Source organism: Dreissena polymorpha, chromosome 9 (genome assembly GCF_020536995.1).
Source record: "Dreissena polymorpha isolate Duluth1 chromosome 9, UMN_Dpol_1.0, whole genome shotgun sequence".
In the NCBI taxonomy this organism is placed as follows: Eukaryota; Metazoa; Mollusca; class Bivalvia; order Myida; family Dreissenidae; genus Dreissena; species Dreissena polymorpha.
This window is the reverse complement of record NC_068363.1, coordinates 57,258,058-57,279,054: the sequence shown is the minus strand read 5'-3', so window position 1 is coordinate 57,279,054 and position 20,997 is coordinate 57,258,058. Positions and strand designations below refer to the sequence as shown.

General features: G+C 35.3%; 1 protein-coding gene and 2 long non-coding RNA genes across 6 annotated transcripts in view; 2 read left to right on the top strand and 1 right to left on the bottom strand.

Annotated features, from left to right (window-relative positions):
• LOC127845792 (E3 ubiquitin-protein ligase MYLIP-like) overlaps window positions 1-20,997 on the bottom strand; it is a 239,331-nt gene that overhangs the window by 103,414 nt on the left and 114,920 nt on the right. The gene's annotated exons all lie outside the window — the stretch shown is intronic.
• LOC127845814 (uncharacterized) lies at window positions 1,890-9,889 on the top strand. 3 transcript variants are annotated; one of them, XR_008033403.1, is made up of 5 exons: window positions 1,890-1,944; window positions 2,717-2,778; window positions 4,456-4,517; window positions 5,291-5,352; window positions 7,029-7,630. It is a non-coding gene; the product is annotated as an uncharacterized LOC127845814 (long non-coding RNA). The 3 variants fall into 3 exon arrangements; XR_008033401.1 differs by lacking the exons at window positions 1,890-1,944; window positions 4,456-4,517; window positions 7,029-7,630 and adding exons at window positions 7,865-7,926; window positions 9,604-9,889 and having other exon boundaries at window positions 2,380-2,778; XR_008033402.1 differs by lacking the exons at window positions 1,890-1,944; window positions 4,456-4,517 and having other exon boundaries at window positions 2,380-2,778.
• Window positions 19,506-20,502, top strand: LOC127845815 (uncharacterized). Its single transcript, XR_008033404.1, has 2 exons — window positions 19,506-19,924; window positions 20,394-20,502. It is a non-coding gene; the product is annotated as an uncharacterized LOC127845815 (long non-coding RNA).

Below are 20,997 nucleotides of genomic sequence, written 5' to 3'. Positions count from 1 at the left end.
GCAGCCTTCATATTTAGTACATCATGAACATAACAAGTTTTATTACTTCATATTATTCATAAAAATACCTAAAATACTTAAATGCATGTTTTTTGCCATTTTAGATTATCTTTTTTTATTGGAATTTTGACTTTTTCAGGTAGAGGAATTCTGCCCAACTAGGCCGAGGGCCACTGATAAGGGTTGTTGATGGGTACAGGTAATAATACTAATTATTATCATGTACGCAAGCAAAGAAGCATATTTATGATGCTTAAGGTGTGAAATACTGTCATAATCAGGTTTGTGGGTCACTCAAACCCTTGCCCGCCATGCAATTCCCCCGTGCAGTTGGTATGGATAGTTCCCGCGTCCTGACACGTAAAGCTCGCGCTTTGTTGGCAGCAAGAAGTTGGCACTTAACAGGTTTATATCCTTGTTCCTTAGCATGTAATGCAGTGCATCTGAGTTGATATGCTACTTGTAACCCTACAATTAGCTTGTGTTTGGTATTGTTTTCTCACAATATGCTTACAGTCATGGTCCCCGGCTTGAAAGATGTGGCGTCCGACTTAAACATAGGATTGTTGTAGCAAGTGTCCCCTTCATCATTTACCTTAGAGGGATCTTTTTGCCAAAAATGTGGGCACTTTCAGCACCAGTTTAGTTTTTCATTTGGTACATGCTTCTCTCATTCAGTGATTTATGGGAATTATTGACCTTATTTGCTTGTCTTTGCATACAAAGGTGACATGGATCAATGATATGTGTTGTGTTGAGAATTCTGCGGGAAGCTGTGTCCCCAGAAGATGTACTAGAACCTCTTTCAGGAAGCCTGCATTGATCCTGAGCTGCCTTTGCTCCCCTGTTACTTCATAGAACTTCATTTCTAAGCTTATAATGCTCTCCAACATATATGTATCTTGTTCATTTTAAACCTTTCCTTCTAGTTTAAACCCCCAAATGAGCATTTTTGTCTTTCGCTCAGTTATTAACGCCCATTTTGACCAGATTGCCACCATAAAAATAGTCAAGAAGTACTTGTTTTGCGCCCAAAATATGAATTTTGTATTCTCTTGAACCTCTGAATGACAGCTGGCAGAGCAATATTGACCATCTGCTGCAGTTTAAAGGCACCCATGGCATTATATGCTAGAATATACCATTTGCGACTGGTAAATAAATGGGCTCCGAGCAACAAGGCGCTTCCAGATTTCACACTTTTATAAGTGTGAAACAACAAGTTATAGGAAGCTTATTGATTTCTACACTTCAAAGTATCTTTGATCTCTCATTTTTGCTTATTTGTTGTTTGTCTTGGATGAAATTGGATATTTTTGCTGTGAAAATGACATTTTTGGGGGTATTTAAAAAAAAACACACACAAAAAGACATTATCAAAATTGCTTGGAGTGAAAATATCTAACAAGTTCATTCTTTTCCCCACCCCGCATAAGCCCCACGTGCCTGTCCATATGGTTTGTTTTGGTATTTTGTTGCAGATATTGAACACAACAGCTTTAACTCTTAAAGGGACATTTAAGCTTTAACAGCCCTTAAATCGCCTTCTTCGGACCGAAAACACCCGCATGTGAAAATGTGATCTAAAATGGCCAAATGGACAGATAATCCAGCCAAACTTAATATATTGGTGCAATATGAATAGGAAGATAATAATATGCAAGAAAAACACATTTCATTCAGAACATATTTTTCCTTAGGTTACAATATACTAAATCTTTTTGGAGTGCAATGCTATACTCTTTAAAAACCTGAACATCATTTATAAGAAGACACAATTCTCTGTGTGGGCACTTGCCATGACTTTATTTTAGAATGTTTCTTTGTGCATGTGGTAGGGAAAACATTGATGTTTAACAGAAATTCACTCATTTGCTTGAAGGTTAAAGACTACATGAGACTTTGACAGATGGCGGGAAACCCTCATCCACTGGTACGAACCCGGTAAATTGATGGCTGTAAAACAGTGACCGCTGATTCGCATCGAGTTCTTTCTTGCAAAAACGCATGACCCCCCTTTTTTATTGTCTAAATCATTGCGACTTGGAATGCTCTTTAAGAAAAGGTATGGTTATGGGGGTCTCTATGCGCAAAAGTTTGACTTTATTTTTGTTGAAGTTATTGCTTTTACATTGAATTTGTGTAGGAAATCTTTTGGTATATTGTAACCTAAACTAGCTTTAGGTAAAAATGAAATATCATCTGCAAGTGCAAAATATGACTGGGAAAGCTGATTTTTGGTCATTTCTTAACAAAAGAGAAGAAAATAAGTGCCTTAAATGCATGAATTCAGATAATTTGACCTGGAATAGTTGTTTTTCAAGTTGACCCCCACCCTGATATAGCCAAATAAAGGGCTAAATTGCTTTCTGACTTGAATTCAAAGGCATATTGGTTGACCGTGTAGCGTTAGTGTGCTACATGAAGTCAGAATTCAACGCCAGGAACTCCGTGATCCAGTAACGCAACAATAGCTAGTGCATAAAGCATGAACATTCAAACAGAGCCCCATTTCACCGACATGGAATGGCGGACATTTTTACAGTTTGGACAGTGCAGCAGACACTTAATTGAGGCAGCCTTCATATTTAGTACAATCATGAACATAACAAGGTTTATTACTTCATATTATTCATAAAAATACACTAAAAATACTTAAATGCATGTTTTTTGCCATTTTATATCTATTTTTTATTGGGAATTTTGACTTTTTCAGGTAGAGGAATGTCTGCAACTAAGCCGAGGGCCACTGGATAAGGGTTGTTGATGGTAAAACAGGTAATAATACTAAATTATTATCATGTACGCAAGCAAATAAGCATATTTATGATGCTTAAGGTGTGAAATACTGTCATAATCAGGTTTGTGGTCACTCAAACCCTTGCCGCCATGCAATTCCCCCGTGCAGTTTGTATGGATAGTTCCGCGTCCTGACACGTAAAGCTCGCGCTTTGTTGGCAGCAGAAGTTGGCACTTAACAGGTTTATCCTTGTTCCTTAGCATGTATGCAGTGCATCTGAGTTGATATGCTACTTGTAACCCTACAATTAGCTTGTGTTTGGTATTGTTTTCTCACAATATGCTTACAGTCATGGTCCCGGCTTGAAAGGATGTGGCGTCCGACTTAAACATAGGATTGTTGTAGCAAGTGTCCCCTTCATCATTTACCTTAGAGGGATCTTTTTGCCAAAATGTGGCACTTCAGCAACCAGTTTAGTTTTTCATTTGGTACATGCTTCTCTCATTCAGTGATTTATGGGAAGTATTGACCTTATTTGCTTGTCTTTGCATACAAAGGTGACATGGATCAATGATATGTGTTGTGTTGAGAATTCTGCGGGAAGCTGTGTCCCCAGAAGATGTACTAGAAACCTCTTTCAGGAAGCCTGCATTGATCTGAGCTGCCTTTCTGCCCCTGTTACTTCATAGAACTTCATTTCTAAGCTTATAATGCTCTCCAACATATATGTATCTTGTTCATTTTAACCTTTCCTTCTAGTTTAAACCCCCAAAATGAGCATTTTTGTCTTTCGCTCAGTTATTAACGCCCATTTTGACCAGATTGCCACCATAAAAATAGTCAAAAGTACTTGTTTTGCGCCCAAAATATGAAATTTTGTATTCTCTTGAACCTCTGAATGACAGCTGGCAGAGCATATTGACCATCTGCTGCAGTTTAAAGGCACCCATGGCATTATATGCTAGAATATACCATTTGCGACTGGTAAATAAATGGGCTCCGAGCAACAAGGCGCTTCCAAGATTTCACACTTTTATAAGTGTGAAACAACAAGTTATAGGAAGCTTATTGATTTTCTACACTTCAAAGTATCTTTGATCTCTCATTTTTGCTTATTTGTTGTTTGTCTTGGATGAAATTGGATATTTTTTGCTGTGAAAATGACATTTTTGGGGGTATTTAAAAAAAAACACACACAAAAAAGACATTATCAAATTGCTTGGAGTGAAAATATCTAACAAGTTCATTCTTTCCCCACCCCGCATAAGCCCCACGTGCCTGTCCATATGGTTTGTTTTGGTATTTTGTTGCAGATATTGAACACAACAGCTTTAACTCTTAAAGGGACATTTAAGCTTTAACAGCCCTTAAATCGCCTTCTTCGGACCGAAAACACCCGCATGTGAAAATGTGATCTAAAATGGCCAAATGGACAGATAATCCAGCCAAACTTAATATATTGGTGCAATATGAATAGGAAGATAATAATATGCAAGAAAAACACATTTCATTCAGAACATATTTTTCCTTTAGGTTACAATATACTAAATCTTTTTGGAGTGCAATGCTATACTCTTTAAAAACCTGAACATCATTTATAAGAAGACACAATTCTCTGTGTGGGCACTTGCCATGACTTTATTTTAGAATGTTTCTTTGTGCATGTGGTAGGGAAAACATTGATGTTTAACAGAAATTCACTCATTTGCTTGAAGGTTAAAGACTACATGAGACTTTGACAGATGGCGGGAAACCCTCATCCACTGGTACGAACCCGGTAAATTGATGGCTGTAAAACAGTGACCGCTGATTCGCATCGAGTTCTTTCTTGCAAAACGCATGACCCCCCCTTTTTTATTGTCTAAATCATTGCGACTTGGAATGCTCTTTAAGAAAAGGTATGGTTATGGGGGTCTCTATGCGCAAAAGTTTGACTTTATTTTTTGTTGAAGTTATTGCTTTTACATTGAATTTGTGTAGGAAATCTTTTGGTATATTGTAACCTAAACTAGCTTTAGGTAAAAATGAAATATCATCTGCAAGTGCAAAATATGACTGGGAAAGCTGATTTTTGGTCATTTCTTAACAAAAGAGAAGAAAATAAGTGCCTTAAATGCATGAATTCAGATAATTTGACCTGGAATAGTTGTTTTTCAAGTTGACCCCCACCCTGATATAGCCAAATAAGGGCTAAATTGCTTTCTGACTTGAATTCAAAGGCATATTGGTTGACCGTGTAGCGTTAGTGTGCTACATGAAGTCAGAATTCAACGCCAGGAACTCCGTGATCCAGTAACGCAACAATAGCTAGTGCATAAAGCATGAACATTCAAACAGAAGCCCCATTTCACCGACATGGAATGGCGGACATTTTTACAGTTTGGACAGTGCAGCAGACACTTAATTGAGGCAGCCTTCATATTTAGTACAATCATGAACATAACAAGGTTTATTACTTCATATTATTCATAAAAATACACTAAAAATACTTAAATGCATGTTTTTTGCCATTTTATATCTATTTTTTATTGGGAATTTTGACTTTTTCAGGTAGAGGAATGTCTGCAACTAAGCCGAGGGCCACTGGATAAGGGTTGTTGATGGTAAAACAGGTAATAATACTAAATTATTATCATGTACGCAAGCAAATAAGCATATTTATGATGCTTAAGGTGTGAAATACTGTCATAATCAGGTTTGTGGTCACTCAAACCCTTGCCGCCATGCAATTCCCCGTGCAGTTTGTATGGATAGTTCCGCGTCCTGACACGTAAAGCTCGCGCTTTGTTGGCAGCAGAAGTTGGCACTTAACAGGTTTATCCTTGTTCCTTAGCATGTATGCAGTGCATCTGAGTTGATATGCTACTTGTAACCCTACAATTAGCTTGTGTTTGGTATTGTTTTCTCACAATATGCTTACAGTCATGGTCCCGGCTTGAAAGGATGTGGCGTCCGACTTAAACATAGGATTGTTGTAGCAAGTGTCCCCTTCATCATTTACCTTAGAGGGATCTTTTTGCCAAAATGTGGCACTTTCAGCAACCAGTTTAGTTTTTCATTTGGTACATGCTTCTCTCATTCAGTGATTTATGGGAAGTATTGACCTTATTTGCTTGTCTTTGCATACAAAGGTGACATGGATCAATGATATGTGTTGTGTTGAGAATTCTGCGGGAAGCTGTGTCCCCAGAAGATGTACTAGAAACCTCTTTCAGGAAGCCTGCATTGATCTGAGCTGCCTTTCTGCCCCTGTTACTTCATAGAACTTCATTTCTAAGCTTATAATGCTCTCCAACATATATGTATCTTGTTCATTTTAACCTTTCCTTCTAGTTTAAACCCCCAAAATGAGCATTTTTGTCTTTCGCTCAGTTATTAACGCCCATTTTGACCAGATTGCCACCATAAAAATAGTCAAAAGTACTTGTTTTGCGCCCAAAATATGAAATTTTGTATTCTCTTGAACCTCTGAATGACAGCTGGCAGAGCATATTGACCATCTGCTGCAGTTTAAAGGCACCCATGGCATTATATGCTAGAATATACCATTTGCGACTGGTAAATAAATGGGCTCCGAGCAACAAGGCGCTTCCAAGATTTCACACTTTTATAAGTGTGAAACAACAAGTTATAGGAAGCTTATTGATTTCTACACTTCAAAGTATCTTTGATCTCTCATTTTTGCTTATTTGTTGTTTGTCTTGGATGAAATTGGATATTTTTGCTGTGAAAATGACATTTTTGGGGGTATTTAAAAAAAAACACACACAAAAAAGACATTATCAAAATTGCTTGGAGTGAAAATATCTAACAAGTTCATTCTTTCCCCACCCCGCATAAGCCCCACGTGCCTGTCCATATGGTTTGTTTTGGTATTTTGTTGCAGATATTGAACACAACAGCTTTAACTCTTAAAGGGACATTTAAGCTTTAACAGCCCTTAAATCGCCTTCTTCGGACCGAAAACACCCGCATGTGAAAATGTGATCTAAAATGGCCAAATGGACAGATAATCCAGCCAAACTTAATATATTGGTGCAATATGAATAGGAAGATAATAATATGCAAGAAAAACACATTTCATTCAGAACATATTTTTCCTTTAGGTTACAATATACTAAATCTTTTTGGAGTGCAATGCTATACTCTTTAAAAACCTGAACATCATTTATAAGAAGACACAATTCTCTGTGTGGGCACTTGCCATGACTTTATTTTAGAATGTTTCTTTGTGCATGTGGTAGGGAAAACATTGATGTTTAACAGAAATTCACTCATTTGCTTGAAGGTTAAAGACTACATGAGACTTTGACAGATGGCGGGAAACCCTCATCCACTGGTACGAACCCGGTAAATTGATGGCTGTAAAACAGTGACCGCTGATTCGCATCGAGTTCTTTCTTGCAAAACGCATGACCCCCCTTTTTTATTGTCTAAATCATTGCGACTTGGAATGCTCTTTAAGAAAAGGTATGGTTATGGGGGTCTCTATGCGCAAAAGTTTGACTTTATTTTTTGTTGAAGTTATTGCTTTTACATTGAATTTGTGTAGGAAATCTTTTGGTATATTGTAACCTAAACTAGCTTTAGGTAAAAATGAAATATCATCTGCAAGTGCAAAATATGACTGGGAAAGCTGATTTTTGGTCATTTCTTAACAAAAGAGAAGAAAATAAGTGCCTTAAATGCATGAATTCAGATAATTTGACCTGGAATAGTTGTTTTTCAAGTTGACCCCCACCCTGATATAGCCAAATAAGGGCTAAATTGCTTTCTGACTTGAATTCAAAGGCATATTGGTTGACCGTGTAGCGTTAGTGTGCTACATGAAGTCAGAATTCAACGCCAGGAACTCCGTGATCCAGTAACGCAACAATAGCTAGTGCATAAAGCATGAACATTCAAACAGAGCCCCATTTCATCACCGACATGGAATGGCGGACATTTTTACAGTTTGGACAGTGCAGCAGACACTTAATTGAGGCAGCCTTCATATTTAGTACAATCATGAACATAACAAGGTTTATTACTTCATATTATTCATAAAAATACACTAAAAATACTTAAATGCATGTTTTTTGCCATTTTATATCTATTTTTTATTGGGAATTTTGACTTTTTCAGGTAGAGGAATGTCTGCAACTAAGCCGAGGGCCACTGGATAAGGGTTGTTGATGGTAAAACAGGTAATAATACTAAATTATTATCATGTACGCAAGCAAATAAGCATATTTATGATGCTTAAGGTGTGAAATACTGTCATAATCAGGTTTGTGGTCACTCAAACCCTTGCCGCCATGCAATTCCCCGTGCAGTTTGTATGGATAGTTCCGCGTCCTGACACGTAAAGCTCGCGCTTTGTTGGCAGCAGAAGTTGGCACTTAACAGGTTTATCCTTGTTCCTTAGCATGTATGCAGTGCATCTGAGTTGATATGCTACTTGTAACCCTACAATTAGCTTGTGTTTGGTATTGTTTTCTCACAATATGCTTACAGTCATGGTCCCCGGCTTGAAAGGATGTGGCGTCCGACTTAAACATAGGATTGTTGTAGCAAGTGTCCCCTTCATCATTTACCTTAGAGGGATCTTTTTGCCAAAATGTGGCACTTTCAGCAACCAGTTTAGTTTTTCATTTGGTACATGCTTCTCTCATTCAGTGATTTATGGGAAGTATTGACCTTATTTGCTTGTCTTTGCATACAAAGGTGACATGGATCAATGATATGTGTTGTGTTGAGAATTCTGCGGGAAGCTGTGTCCCCAGAAGATGTACTAGAAACCTCTTTCAGGAAGCCTGCATTGATCTGAGCTGCCTTTCTGCCCCTGTTACTTCATAGAACTTCATTTCTAAGCTTATAATGCTCTCCAACATATATGTATCTTGTTCATTTTAACCTTTCCTTCTAGTTTAAACCCCCAAAATGAGCATTTTTGTCTTTCGCTCAGTTATTAACGCCCATTTTGACCAGATTGCCACCATAAAAATAGTCAAAAGTACTTGTTTTGCGCCCAAAATATGAAATTTTGTATTCTCTTGAACCTCTGAATGACAGCTGGCAGAGCATATTGACCATCTGCTGCAGTTTAAAGGCACCCATGGCATTATATGCTAGAATATACCATTTGCGACTGGTAAATAAATGGGCTCCGAGCAACAAGGCGCTTCCAAGATTTCACACTTTTATAAGTGTGAAACAACAAGTTATAGGAAGCTTATTGATTTCTACACTTCAAAGTATCTTTGATCTCTCATTTTTGCTTATTTGTTGTTTGTCTTGGATGAAATTGGATATTTTTGCTGTGAAAATGACATTTTTGGGGGTATTTAAAAAAAAACACACACAAAAAAGACATTATCAAAATTGCTTGGAGTGAAAATATCTAACAAGTTCATTCTTTCCCCACCCCGCATAAGCCCCACGTGCCTGTCCATATGGTTTGTTTTGGTATTTTGTTGCAGATATTGAACACAACAGCTTTAACTCTTAAAGGGACATTTAAGCTTTAACAGCCCTTAAATCGCCTTCTTCGGACCGAAAACACCCGCATGTGAAAATGTGATCTAAAATGGCCAAATGGACAGATAATCCAGCCAAACTTAATATATTGGTGCAATATGAATAGGAAGATAATAATATGCAAGAAAAACACATTTCATTCAGAACATATTTTTCCTTTAGGTTACAATATACTAAATCTTTTTGGAGTGCAATGCTATACTCTTTAAAAACCTGAACATCATTTATAAGAAGACACAATTCTCTGTGTGGGCACTTGCCATGACTTTATTTTAGAATGTTTCTTTGTGCATGTGGTAGGGAAAACATTGATGTTTAACAGAAATTCACTCATTTGCTTGAAGGTTAAAGACTACATGAGACTTTGACAGATGGCGGGAAACCCTCATCCACTGGTACGAACCCGGTAAATTGATGGCTGTAAAACAGTGACCGCTGATTCGCATCGAGTTCTTTCTTGCAAAACGCATGACCCCCCTTTTTTATTGTCTAAATCATTGCGACTTGGAATGCTCTTTAAGAAAAGGTATGGTTATGGGGGTCTCTATGCGCAAAAGTTTGACTTTATTTTTTGTTGAAGTTATTGCTTTTACATTGAATTTGTGTAGGAAATCTTTTGGTATATTGTAACCATAAGCCGAAGACTGGTTCACTACATATAGTGACAGTCTTTACCAAACACAATTTAGGTGAACATAACCCGTCTTTGATATATTGCCGAATCTCAGATTTCTGTCGAATTTATTTGCTTTGATCTTTTCGATATCTTATTGTTATTATTATCCTAACAAATCACAAACGCTTGTTTAAAAATTATTTGTTTTAAACATTATAGTTGGCATCTCTATTCTTCCAGTATTCTCGCGGTATTTCAATAACGACACCCTACTGTTTATTTGTCAGAATATGTGACGCATTTTCCATTCGCTCTCAGAAAGCATTCTATACATAGATGGTGACGTCACTTCGTTATTGTCAGAAAGACAATGTCTCAGAAAGAAGTTTTACGTGTGCAATATTCTGGCAAGTTGTCGTTGTTATCCACCAGAAACACATTTATTCACAAATTTAAAGATATTCCGATCTAACTTTTTAGTCTTTTAGCTTTAATTTTTAACGTATTAACACCTCGTCTGCTCGCACTTTACCGAAATCTCCGAATGGTTACATATCACTATAATAAGTTCATGCCTAAAACCACAAAATCCGATTCCGTTGGATGTTCGTACCACAATCTTACGTAAAAAATCTCCCAGATTCGAAATCAACAAAAAACTAGACATTTATAAATTGTCTGCATTATTGATCAAATTTTAAGATATTTGTTGGTTTTCCGTTTTTAGAAGCTGTTCTGCGAAGGCAAGAGCTGGGCATCATACAAGCCATACCATCCAGCAAAACTGACGGTTTTGGTTTACAGAAATCAACAAAGGAGGGATTCCTGAACTATCAAATTTCCAAGCTATACACACAGTTATTATCTGTGGTGATCTTTATTGGTTCTGTTTGTTTACTTGGATGGAACATGTGTGAACTTTTATAGAACTTTGAAAAGTCTATATATGTCTATAAACAAAAATCAGCTATTGTATAATAAGATCAGATGTGCAAACAATGTCAAAGGGTTGTTAAATTAACAAATTGAAGGCAATTATGCTGAAAAAATATGAGAGTTCCCATGCAAATTTTGTCTGTATATCAACAAGTGTCTGCCGATAATTGTCAAACTAGTAATACAAAACTTACCACAAGTATGTAAAAGCACTAAGTACCTGTGATCATTTTTAGTAAGATAGTGTAGCTAATTCTAAACAGTAGCAAATAGCTTGTTTAGTAAATGCATAATGAAATTAATATGATTTCCGTTCTATTGTGTAATTAATAAATTGGTTGTTACGTGTTAATCCATGATAAATGTTTTATGGCTAGTACAAAACCAGCAATGTTAAAGCCACACACCCTGAAATGAAATACATGACATAGAAAATTTAAGTATAAATAAGAAACATATTTGATCTAAGCCAATTAGAATATATCTGGTGGTAACAAGGTAATAATACGTCTTTTTTGCGCTTTAAAACTTAAAACTAATCGCGTTTGTTGAAAATGGACGTATACATCTAGAAATCCTAATTTCGGTTTTAAAAACGTACTGTTTGAAAAATAATAAATTACTTGCTAACTATGCTATAGATTTAATTTTATCTACGTCAATTAAAATATATCAGGTGGTTACAAGGTAGAAATTCGTCTTTTTTTGCGCTTTATAACTTAAAAATAATCGCGTTTGTCGAAATGGACGAGTACGTACAGAAATCCTACTTTCGGTTTTAAAATTAAAAAAATAAATAAATTACTTGCTTACTTGGCTATAGATTTAAGGACAATTTTGCACACTTTCAAATTGAATCTATATGTATTCATTAACATGTGCTTCATTTCAAGGTGTGTGGCTTTAATTTAGTAAAAGGTAATACAATAACACCACTTTGTAATTTCATATACGTAAATATTCTTGAAATGTAGGTTGATGACAGTGTTTTAGTTTTACTTATTTTGTTACTATTATTTTATGTGCAAATAAATGATGTGAAGTGTTTTGTATCTCCACACAATACCACATACCTTTTTATATATGTACTGTGTTATGTGTTATTTGAATGTTTAAATAAAAAAATATGGATGATATAACATGATGCATTCTAATATTTGCATTCAAATTGTAACTACAGAGCTAAGTGTATGCAGTTTAGACTGTGATTTTAGAATTGCTACAAAATGGCTATTTTTTTAGTGGTGACAAAATTTAAACTATTCAACAATAGTTTGCGAAAGAAAATTAGAAACCCGCATGATACCTTTATTTATTAAATATTTTAATTGCGAATCAAGTATGTTGTTATGCTGTTACACATAATTATACATTGATAATAAATAAGAAGACAATTAGTGGTGTTAGCGTTTCCCAACAGTAGAAATCATTCTTCTGGTGAAGTCAGTGATATACAGACGAAAGCTCCAGGTATGGCTTTCAATACGTAGTGTGTGTTATTTGACAGTCTAAAACTTATTGGATTAAAAAAAAATCCTGTCAAATTTGTCAATCAAAATTGATTTGACACATCACATGATTTTGATTATATTAAATCAGTGTACTGTATGCTAAATGCAACTGCTTTAGCAAGCTGTCAAGTTGAATTGAGACATTTGATGAAACAAACTGTTTCCTGGGTAGGACCAGTACTTAGTGTCTATATGACGTACCATGACGTCGAAAGAGTACAAGACCTACTAAGTAGAACGAGAAATGTACTTCGACGTACAATTTTCACCGACCCTTGAGTGTTAGCCAATCAGAGGACACCTTACGTCTGTTGCATTTAGAGATTTTTGACATTGAACATTATTGTTATTATTATTTATACCGAATTATGCAACTATCGACCGCTTACTCATAGATATTGTGCATATTTATTAAACATTATAATTATTATAATTTATACCAAATTATGCGACTATCAACCGCTGACTCATATATATTGTGCGTATTTATTGACCTGGCGTGGCGGAATTAACCCCTGACTTATGCTAGTTATGGTTATCACAAAGTACGACCAACGTGGAGTTTATAATAAATTATTTATCCCATTAATGCTTGGTAACTGGTTACCGTTGGGAATTTCCTACACAGTAATGCGCTGGACGGTCGTGATACTCCGCCCCGCATGATCATTTCATACACACAATATGCTGAATAATTTTAATTTTAAAAAGGTAACAATTGAATCTTCCTCAAATTTGTATATAATCTATTTCAATGCATTAAATACTTGAAACTTCTATGTGTTTTTTTTCCATTCTGATATTTTTATTCATTTTGTCCTCAACTAAAAAAGAGATTTTAAACATTTATTATGAATAAATCTGAAGGAAAAGCGGCTCAAGAGACTAGTGTTTTGATTGGCTGTTCAGAAAATGTGTATGTAGAAGTACAAACATGTATGTCGAAGTACAAATTGTACTTTGACGTACAAATATATACTTCGAAGTGTATTTATTATTCATGTCGACGTACAATTATTGTACTTCGACGTACATTTCTCTTTTTAACGTGTAGGTCTTCTTGACTTTCAACCCAAATGGTACGCCATAGTATGTCTTTAGGGTTATTTAAAGAATGCTCCCACTTAAAGGATCAATACAGAGACCTCCCAGTGACTAAGCCAGTTAGCAGACACCCCATCCACTATACCACAGACACCGAACCAGCTATAAATTCCTGTGGCTAGAAAAAAAATTAAATAAATTAGATGCTAGATCTTTAAGCTTGGAACATGTAACTCGTTTTAAGATTGATTTTTTTGTATGCATTACTCAATTATTGCAACAATTATCATATTTTGAACACAATCATGTCCATATATTTATTACAAATACATGGTTATCAAAAAAACTTTACAGCTTTTGCCCGTAAATTAGGTAGCACCTATAATCATATTATCATCAGTAGTGTTTTGGGTAAAGCACTTTAAAATTGTAGTAAATGGTTAATGGATAACAAAATGTCTTTACACCTTGGAAAAATTGAATGTATAGTGTTTGGTTCCAAAAGAAAATTATCAAAACTTCATAACTTTAATTTAAAATGTAATGATCACACTTTTGTTTCCTAATCATCGGTTAAATACCTTGGTTCAATATTGGACAATGATATTTCTGCTACATCTATTTTTTATATTATTATATGGAATGAGTGATGTATTGGACGTCATCATTGATGACGTTCATTCGAACGAATGATAAAGGGGGCTAAGTTCCGTTAAGCTGAGGCAAATCACTGCGATTTGGGTCTCTTGAAAACTGGCCGAACACGTTTGCTGAAATTTGACATGTATATGGACAAGAATGCGATCTACCTGTTGGCGTAGGCGTTATACCTGGGAAAAATCAAGTTTTCGAGTATTTTGTGTTGAAATATTTTTATGGGAAACGGCACGCGCGCATGACGTCATGAAAAGCGCTTAGGCTAGCTTCCATCTTGTTAATAAACAAAGAAATAAAGTTACGCGTTATTAATTCAATAAAAGTTAGGCGTTTAATCGATAAACAAAGACGTAATAATTGTGTTTGAATATCAATCGGAAGTACACAAGTGTGTTTTTTAATAAACATCACATAAATCAATGTGTTATTCAACGTATTGTGAATTTGTGTGCTACGAGTTGAAGAAAGGTTTACGCGGCTAGGCTTTCCGAGATAAATGTAAGTACACACTGGTATTAGAATGGTATTCTATTTATCCGATAATATCTATTACATTATTAGGGTTTAATATTTTATTATTAAATCAATAAATAAACGTGAGCAGCAAATCAATTAATTTCGTTTGCAGTAGAAACCGAAAGACGGAAAGTAAACAAACCAACCATCAAAATGGCTGACGACATAGCAACGTAGGAATGAACGCTCACAAAATATTTACAAAATAAGATCATCATAAATGATGTAAAGTGAACGCTAGTTAGCTATTTTGTAGATAAGTATACGATCCAAAGAAAAAACAATAAAATTTGACATAAAAAAACACCAGTGGATATGGAAATCATCGGCGTTTGAAATAGCAGACGGCGTCGACCAATGGCTGCCAATACAGGTTCGAAAAGAACGCTCGAAAGTATTAACAAAATAACATAGATGATGTAAAGTGAACGCTAATTCGCTGTTTTGTAGATAAGTATACGATCTATTGAAAAACCATAACATTTGACACAAAAACACCCGTGGATATGGAAATTTTCAGCGTAACGAAATAGCAGACATCACACGGCGTCTCATCTGGGTCTACGCTGTTTGCCAAGGCCGATAATATAATGAATGGAAATGCACAAACTCAGTAACTGGCAAGCATATATGCATTAGTAGGTTGTTTCGTGATTATTCAGAAACGACTACATAATTCTTTTGGTTCTGCCAGTGCAACTTAACAGAAATAAGTATAAAAAGTTTCTACACCTGACAACAATGTGCCAACTTAATACAAGGTAAGTTGTTTACATTATTTAAAATATTGCAAGCTTACAGTACTCAACAATAAACAGCTGGTACAATGTAATGTCATCGTTTTAATTTTAATAAGCCCGTGGTTAATTACCCTTTTTAATGTTATGGATCAATGCATCTCTAACACCTTCAATTGACTTGTTCATGAAAAATATACACCCTCAGTGCATGCTATCCCATACACCATCAATCACTTACTAAGGCTCGATTGGTCATTCTCGGCTCGGGTACTACTTACCGGTACATGTACCCCGGGTACTCTTAACTTTACTTACATGTTCCCCGGGTACGGTAAATAAACTTAAACATAACCGCAAATATTATATTGTATCCGAGTTGTATATCCGCCAAAAATCCAATGTCGTTAAACATGCTACCGATAACGTAAAACAATATTGTTTACCTTAAACAACCTTCTCTTTTAAAAAATCTGCATCAACATGCTTTTTAGTTTGAGTGTTGAGAGGACGCCGTAGGAATAAGCAAGTAATCAAGAATACGTCTCTGTTTCTGCTTTTATTTCCTTCATGTATAATGACGATAAGGATTGACGACTAACATTGACGACAATGATCACAAGCATTTACGACTAACACTGACAACAAGCATTGGCGACTAGATGTAACATTGACGATTCTCTACAATAAATGAAATTAACAATAAAAAATGAATAATAAGATTATAGTACAACAGATATGCTTTTCAAAGTATAATATAATAGCATACACTCATTAGAATAAGAGGTTTCATAAATAACAATTTGAAACATTTTCAATCAATATCGAAATATCTTATACAATATTTATTACACAGCATGAATTAATTGTTAAAACATAATATAAATACCGAATATGGTGTTCCCCATTTAACGGACCTTGCAAACCAAATAATGTTTCTTTTAAAAAATCTATGACGGTAAAAAGTGAACCTGCGATGTCGTGGAAAATATTATACTTGACGACGTCATACAATGACGCGACTTTAAACAATTTAAGATTTAAAATTAAATCACATTATTGATTTTAACAATGAGTTTTGATAATATAAATGCCATTGAACAGAAAATTGACATAAATGTAAACATAATTAATTTTTACAAAATAGCCGACAACAACCGATTTAGTGTTGAAATTCCCGGGTATGATTTAGTATATTTACCGTACCAAGGGTTTGGGCCTTACTAACTGTATTATTATTATATCTCACCGACTACCTTTACCTTGTTGTGTTTATCAACCTGAAACTTATGTTAAATCCGGCTTTCTTTACTTTTATTTTTCATTCATTTGATTACACAATTGTTGACGTATCTCGTGGAAAATTATTTGAATCTTTGGATTTTACTGACGACAAGCTGGAAGTGTCAATTTATTTTAAAAACGAATCTAAGGTTTATTTACATGTAAGTATTGTGTGTTTGTCATGCATAATTCAGTGTTTTCCAGAAAAATTTGAGTAGCCAGTTATATGGCCGGCAACTATGCAGTAAAACGAAAGCATTTGTGACATTTACTTGATATATTTGGGAAAAGTAGCCGGCATCAAGAGTAAATGTAACCGGCAAAATCGCTGGTTGCCGGTATTTAAGTTAAGAGAACACTGATAATAGTAAACTAAATCTTTACGACAGGATTACAGCTTTGTAAAATTGTTATTTGGGTGATAATGGTTAGCAATTCATACAAATGTTATTAAAAATATTGTGCTTTAAAATTAATTTTGAGAATGGGATGGAAGAACAGAAAATGAAGAGTATACAGGGATGGAAATAAGTGGTTTCCCGTGAGCCCAGGGCAAGTAGATTTTGGCCTGGGCAACTCATTTTCAAAAGTTGGTAAACTTCTTTTTTTTTAAAGCATAAAACAATACAGTGCAATAAAAATTGAAAAACAATTGATCACCATGGATCAATACTAGTTAAATAACATTCATTATTTAGGAATCGGACATGATTCAATTCAGGCTCATAATAATACATCATGCATTGAACATGTGTATTGTCAGCAAATGTATATAATTATCTATTATAATAATATTCACATGTTGATATATGTTGTATTTCTGGGCTGGTTATTCTTTATCTGGGCAACCAAAATACTAAAGATGGTTGCCCACAATATAAAAAAAAATTAGTTTCAATCCCTGGCATATCATTGTAACTTTATTGTTTAACTGCATTGCATTAAAGTTGTGATTGAGGTTAGCTTGTTGTTTATAGTATATTTACTTTTTAGCTCGACTATTATATATGAAACATATATAGTGGAGCTATCCTACTCACCCCGGCGTTGGCGCGCGCATTGGAATGTTTGCGTACCACCTCAAATATATTTCCTATGTCCATTGACATATTGCTTTTATATTTTGGATACTTCTTTACCAACATAACCCCAATCTATAAACATGAGCAGACAACTGTATCAAGCATTTTAACAGAATTAGGCCCTTTTTCACTTAGAATATGCATATTATAGATAAATTTATGTTAAAGTTTGCATACCACCTCAAATATTTTCTATGTCCCTTGACATATTGCTTTCATACATGTATTTTGCTTCTTAACCAACATGACCCCAATGTATAAACACAAGCAGATAACTGTATCAAGCATTTTGTAACAATTATGGCCTTTTTTTCATTAAGAAAAAGCATATAATTGATAAATCTATTTTAAAGTTTGCGTACCACCTTTAAATTGCCACAACTTCTTTATTATGCTCCCCCCCAAATTTTTTAAGGGGGGAGCATATAGTCGCCGCTTCGTCTGTCCGTCCGTGCACAATTTTTGTCCGGGCTGTTTCTCAGCAACTAATGACTGGAATTCAATTAAACATAATGGGAAGCTTCACTACCAAGAGGAGACATGCATATTATCAGCCGGTTCTGGTCGGATGATTTTTCACAGAGTTACAATGTATGGCCCTTTGAAATTTTCCATTAACTGTACATAAAGTGCAATTCTTGTCCGGGCTATTTCTCAGCAACCAATGACTGGCATTCAATAAAATTTATGGGAAACTTCACTACCAAGAGGACATGTGCATATTATCAGCCGGTTCTCGTCGGATGATTTTTCACAGGGTTATGGCCCTTTGAAATTTTACATTGAACATATAGTGCAATTCTTGTCAGAGCTATTTCTCAGCAACTTATTATGGGAATTCACTGAAACAGCATGAGAAGCTTCACTACCAACAGGAGATGTGCATATTATCAGCCGGTTATGTTCGGTTGATTTTTCACAGAGTAATGGCCCTTTTACATTTTCTATAAACTGTACATATTTATGTAGTGCAATTCTTGTCCGGGCTATTTCTCCCCAACTACTGACTGGAATACAATAAAGCTTTATGGGAAGCTTAACTACCTCTAGGAGATGCGCATGTTATAAGTGGGTTCGGGTTACATGATTTATTTAGAGAGTTATGGCCCTTTGAAATTTTTAAGTTACTTAACCATCCATTGTATTATTTTGTCCAGAGTTATGCCCCTCAAGACGTTTCCTTTTATCTGAATATATAGTGCAATATTGTGACCAAAAAACCTTTGGGGAGCATCACCCGTCTCCGATTGTTTCTTGTTTATCATCAAATTTGATTCATGCTTTGACAAAACAACACTAACCTGACATACTACAATGGACACCACCCAAACATGAAATAAAATCTTATTAGTTTGTTTTATGTCTTTACAAATGTTAAATGTTTTCGTACCAAAATAGTTTTCGTACCTTCATTTTTTTCGTTCCCTATATTTTTTCGTACTCTAACTTGTTTTTGTAACCAAATTTTTTTTCGTACCTAAATTTTTTTCGTAACCAATTTTTTGCGTACCCATTTTTTTCTTACCGAAATGTTTTTCGTACCCAAATTTGTTCGTACCCAATTTTTTTTTTCGAACCCATTTTTTTCGTATCAAAATGTTTTTCGTACCCAAATTTGTTCGTACCCAAATTTTTTTTCGTACCTAAATTGTTTCGTACCCAAATTTTTGTCGAAATAATCGGCTTTCAATTTGAATTGATCTCCCCACTCATTCCATCCTGCGAAACCCTTAAGGTGTCGCAACTCTAGTATGGAATGAGTGATGTATTGGACGTCATCATTGATGACGTTCAATCGAACGAATGATAAAGGGGGCTAAGTTTCGTTAAGCTGGCGCATATAGTCGCGATTTGTGGCGCTTGAATACTGGCCGAGCACGTTTGCTGAAATTTGACATGTATATGGACAAGAATGCGATCTACCTGTTGGCGTAGGCGTTATACCTGGGAAAAATCAAGTTTTCGAGTATTTTGCGTTTAAATATTTTTATGGGAAAGAGCACGCGCGCATGACGTCATGAAAGGCGCTTAGGCTAGCTTCCATCTTGCTACGAAACAAAGAAACTGACGTTACGCGTTATTAATTTAATATAAAGTTAGGCGTTTAATCGATAAACAAAGACGTAATAATTGTGTTTGAATATCAATCGGAAGTACACATGCATGTCTTTTGTGCACAGTGTGGTTTTTTAATAAACATGACATAAATCTATGTGTTATTCAACGTATTGTGTGCGACGAGTTGAAGAGAGGTTTACACGGCTAGGCTTTCCGAGATAAATGTAAGTACACACTGGTATTAGAATGGTATTCTATTTATCCGATAATATCTTGAATATAAATGATATTGAGACAATTATATTATTAGGGTTTAATAATTTATTATTTAATCAATAAATAAACGCGAGCAGCAAATCAATTAATTTCGTTTGTAGTGGAAACCGAAAGTAAACAAACCAACCGTCAAAATGGCTGACGACATAGCAACGTAGGAATTAACGCTCAGAAATTATTTACAAAATAAGATCATCAGAAATGATGTAAAGTGAACGCTTATTCGCTGTTTTGTAGATAAGTATACGATCTATTGGAAAACACTAACATTTGACATAAAAAAACACCAGTGGATATGGAAATCTTCATCGTTCGAAATAGCAGACGGCGTCGACCAATGGCTGCCAATACAGGTTTGAAAAACCATAACATTTGACATAAAAACACCCGCGGATAATCCGATATGGAAATCTTCAGCGTAACGAAATAGCAGACACCACACAGCGTCTCATCTGATTCTACGCTGTTTGCCAAGGCCGATACTATAATGAATGGAAATGCACAAACTCAGTAACTGGCAAGCATATATGCATTAGTAGGTTGTTTCGTGATTATTTAGAAACGACTACATAATTCTTTTGGTTCAGCCAGTGCAACTTAAGAGAAATAAGTATAAAAAGTTTCTACACCTGACAACAATGTGCCAACTTAATTCAAGGTAAGTTGTTTACATTATTTAAAATATTGCAACAATAAACAGCTGGTACAATGTAATGTCATCATTTTAATTTTAATAAGCCCGTGGTTAATTACCCTTTTTAATCTTATGGATCAATGCATCTCTAACACCTTCAATTGACTTGTTCATGAAAAATATACACCCTCAGTGCATGTTATCCCATACACCATCACTCACTTACTAAGGCTCGATTGGTCATTCTCGGCTCGGGTACTACTTACCAGTACATGTACCCCGGGTACTCTTAACTTTACTTACATGTACCCCGGGTACGGTAAATAAACTTAAACATACCCGCAAATATTAGATTGTATCCGAGTTGTATATCCGCCCAAAACCCGA